The sequence below is a fragment of the Trichechus manatus genome, unplaced genomic scaffold (assembly GCF_000243295.1).
Source record: "Trichechus manatus latirostris isolate Lorelei unplaced genomic scaffold, TriManLat1.0 scaffold00031, whole genome shotgun sequence".
In the NCBI taxonomy this organism is placed as follows: domain Eukaryota; kingdom Metazoa; phylum Chordata; class Mammalia; order Sirenia; family Trichechidae; genus Trichechus; species Trichechus manatus.
The window spans coordinates 13,780,578-13,784,874 of record NW_004443967.1 but is presented as its reverse complement, the minus strand read 5'-3'; the positions used below and the strand labels follow the sequence as shown (position 1 = coordinate 13,784,874).

At 51.4% G+C, this 4,297-nt stretch overlaps 1 protein-coding gene across 1 annotated transcript in view; it reads left to right on the top strand.

The window, feature by feature from the left end:
* Positions 1–4,297, top strand: part of CPXM2 (carboxypeptidase X, M14 family member 2) — a 136,169-nt gene that overhangs the window by 14,615 nt on the left and 117,257 nt on the right. The gene's annotated exons all lie outside the window — the stretch shown is intronic.

The following is a 4,297-nucleotide window of genomic DNA, read 5'->3' as shown; positions in this document are numbered from 1 at the left end:
CTGCTTTTGTAAAGGTTTACAGCCTTGGAAACCCTATGGGGCAGTTCTACTCTGTTCTGTAGGTTCGCTATGAGGTGGAGTCGAGTCAACAGCACTGGGTATAACAGCCGTTTACTAGGATCCCAGACTTCAGTTAAATAAGCAAATTATTGAATTGAGAATCAAAGGGTCTCAGAAAGAAGCACTCTTTGGTTTATACCATGAAAGACCCTTAGCCAAGATTAGTGACACAGCAAGGCTTTGTTGAGAATTTTCCCCCTTTCTTGTACTCTGCAGATTTCCTAGGAGGCTGTGAACTTAGTCGATTATAATAGCCACTAGGTTGTAAAAACCTTACAACTGCCGTACAGGAGGAGGCAGCAAAGAGTGTGCCTCACCGTGGCTGCGCATTGGTGAGTAGGTGAGCCTTGAATTCTAGGCAGAGGGGTTGGATTTTTTGGGATTGGTGAACACGTTAGATTCCTTGGTAGGGAGCAACGTTGTAAATGGGTGTTTCAGGGAAAATAGCTGGTAGCCTCGAATGCAGGACGGACCCCAAGTGAGAGAGGCTGGAAGCAAGTGTTCCAATAATCTGGCTTGGGGCTTGAAAGACAGACTAGGATCTTGGCAGTGGGGTTGGAGGAAAAGGTGAATTTAAGACTACGTGACATAAGAAGCAATAGGAATACTGATATATTCGATCTTTTATGAGGTAAAAAGATTCCTGGTGGCGGAGTGGTTAAGCACTTGGCTGCTGCCTGAAAGGTTGGTTGTTCGAACCCACCCACCGCTCCACAGAAGAAAGATGTGGCAGTGTGCTTCCATAAAGATTACAGCCTTGGAAACCCTATGGGCAGTTCTACTCTGTCCTATAGGTTCGCTATGAGTCAGAATTGATTCGACGGCAACGGGCTTGGTTTTTTTTTTTTATTAGAAGGTAAATGAAGATGGGTCTAAGATGACCTGGAATTTCTTCCTCTGGGAAGCTGAGAACGAGGAAACCACTTTCCATCAGGCAAGCAGGAGTTGGGAGGTGAGATGAGGCTTGCAGACAAGAGAATGAGGTCAGCGTTGCCACCTGTCTTCCTAAACTTCATTAACTCTGACAGATTTCTGGGTAAGCAGCCCCAGAGAGTGGGCGTCGGGGACAGACAAAGGAAGCTGCAGCCGTGGGGCCGCGGCAGGCTGGGAAGATTGGCCTCGGTGCAATCAATTCTTGTTCTGTGTTCTGCTTGCTTTAATTATGGTCTCTCCAGGGAAAACAAACAAGCAAGCGATAATAGGGAGAACAGGGAGCCGTGGGACTCATTTACTGATCCCAGGGATGCGTGCAGAGTCATGTCTGGGCGCAACACTCTGAATATTTGGCAGACACTGCAGACTAGGTGTGTGCGAGCTATTTTATTTACCTAAGAGGTACCAGGAAAGGAGGGGTCCTTGGGTGGCGCAAACGGTTAAGCGCTGAGCTACTAACTGAAAGGTTGGGGGCTCGTACCCACCTAGAGGTGCCTTGGAAGAAAGGCCTGGCAATCTACTTCCATAAGATCACAGCCATTGAAAATCTTGTGGAGCACAGTTCTACCATGCAACACACGGGGTCACCATGAGTTGGAATTGACTCAGTGGCAACTGATTCTGTTTTGCCTGGAAAGAAGTAACTCGTTTTCAGAACTTGGGGGACCCCCAAGACTCCTACTGCCTGATTTTCACTATTGACTGAAGGCCTGAAGGGTTTAGTCCCGACTGGCACTAGACTGCTGTGTGTCCTCAGGTGAGTCTGGGCCTCAATCTTCTCTCCTGCAAAATGGGAGAGCAAGGTGAGTGTCAATTTTAACTGTATCAGGATTAACTGAGGAGCTTCCTTGACGTGCAAGTGCTTGACTCCACCCCTTTGGAGATCCGTAGGTCTGGGGTGGGGCCTGGGCTTCTGCATGTTTGGCAAACTCCTGGGTCTCTGATGGAGGTGGTACAGGGTGTCACCTGGGCCGGGCTGGTCTGTGAGGCCCCTTCTGGCCAAGATGTCAGGTGATCCCAGCGCGACCTCGCGTGGGCCTCATACAGTCAGCTGGGCCCACTTGGCTGCTGGAGCCTGTTTCTGTTTTGTGCTGATGCCCCGACGCTGACCTGGTGTGTTTTCTGTGTGCCTGGCTTCAGATCACACAGCCCAGCATGAGTGAGCTCTGGGGACACACCATGGGGAAGGGTGGGCCGTGACCCAGAGGCGGGCCATGGACCAGCTCAGCCCAGGCCGCAGGGAGAGGCTCAGGAGGGGAGGGGGCCTCCTCAGCCCTCCTGCTGGTCTTCTGCAGATGCAGTCACGTCCCTGACAGGGTTTGGCTGCCAGGTCCAGGCCTCCTGGGCCTCTGAGAGGGCCCGCCTCAGCCTGCAGCCTCCTCCCTTCACCCTCCCCATTCTGCTTTGGCCTGCAACCTGGGAGCCCAGAAGTCTTGTCCCTGAAGGATGATCAGGCGAGGAGACCTGGGTGTGGACAGTGAGAGGAAATGAGGGGCAAACGGGGAGGCTGGAGGCAGAGTCACATCTGCCCTGGGCTGAGCCCTGCCACTGTGCAGGCTCACGAGCGGTTCCCCACTCCCAGAGAAACAGGGGCCTCAGTGGGGAGGCCTTGTCTGGACACCCAGATTCGGCTCAGTGGCATTACTGAATTACAGGCCCAAAGAGGCTGGCAAGGTGATAGTCCAACCCTGGGTTTGAGGATCAGCCTGTCCCCAGGGTAGGCAGAGTGCCCCTCCTCCCACGCTGGAATCCCTGGAACTTGTGAATAAGTTAGGTTACATGGCACAAAGGACTTTGCAGATGCCATTTAGGTTATAGGCCTTAAAATAGGATGACTCTCCTTGATGATCTGAGTGGGCCCAATCCAATCACACGAACCCTTCAAAAAGCAGAGAGCCAGCCAGTAATCCCAGTCCTAGGAATACACCCAGAGGAAGTAAAGCAGGAACACAAACAGAAACTTGTACACCAATGTTCATTGCAGTGCTTTTCACAATAGCCAAAAGGTGGAAACAACGAACATGTCCATCAGCAGGTGGATGGATCAACAAAATGGGGTCTAGATGCACACAATGGAATACTACTTGGTCGTAAAGAGAAATGAAGTTCTGATGCATGCCACGACACGGACAGGCCTTGGAAACATTCTGCTGAGTGAAATGAGTCGGATGCAGAAGGACAAATACTGTATGATTTCACTTCGATGAAATAAGGAAATACGTAGAAACCAAAGATTATTAGTGGTTGCCAGGGGTGGGAGAGAGGGAGAAAGGGGAAGCTTTTGCTTAGGGGGCATTGAGTTTATGTTAATGCTGGTGGAATAATTTGGAAAATATAGTGAGAATGGGTGCAACACATGAAGAATATAATCATCACCGAATCATACATGTGGAAATTGTTGAATTGGTGAATGTTTTGCTGTGCATATTTTCACCACAATAAAAAAAAATTACAAACGAAAAACAAAACCAAGCAGAGACCTTTCTCTGGCTGCAAGAAGGAGAGACGGGCAGAAGAAGAAGTCAGAGACCTTGGAAGCCGTGAGAGGGACTCGGTGTGCCTTGCTGCCTCTGAAACGAAGGTCCCAGAGAGAGTCCTCCAGATGCTCATGGAAAGGAAAGCTGGCAGCTTCTAGGAGCAAAGACTGGCCTCTGGCCAACAGCCAGCAAGGAAACGGGCACCTCAGTCCTACAACCACAAGGCCCTGAATTCAGCCAATGTCTTCCCCAGAGGGTGCAGCAGTGCTGACAGGTGACTGTAACTCCGTGAGACCCGGGTTGGACTTCTAACATACAGACCTCTGAGACGCTAACTGGAGACTGTTTTAAGCCGCTAAGTTGGTGGCAATTTGTTAGAGCAGCAACAGAAGACTGATACAGTTCCTTTTCTCCAACATCCTGGCTTGAAGAGTAGAAGCCACAGAGGTCCAGCTTGGGCTGTTCAAGGGTGGGAGGTACTTTCTACAAAGGCAGTGAGTTCCCTGCCAGACCCAGGAGAGCTCTTTGGGCAGGCGCCTGCTCTGTGGATGACACAGATGCCCCTTTGGACTCCCGAATGGCAGCCCTCGGGTAACTCCACTTTCTCTCTTGTCCAACAGCCGGCATCTCTCTCAGATGGGAGCAGGGGTCCTCCAGGATTACTGGGCCCCACCGCCACGGACATTTAACTGCTCCGGACCCTGGGGGCTGGAGGCACAGGAGTTCCTCGTCCGCAGTTCCTGAGACAGGATCAAGATGAAGCTGGGTGGGAGGTTTGCATCAGCCAGAGGGGCAAGCAGGCTGTGTGGGGCCGGGCGCCAGGCAGC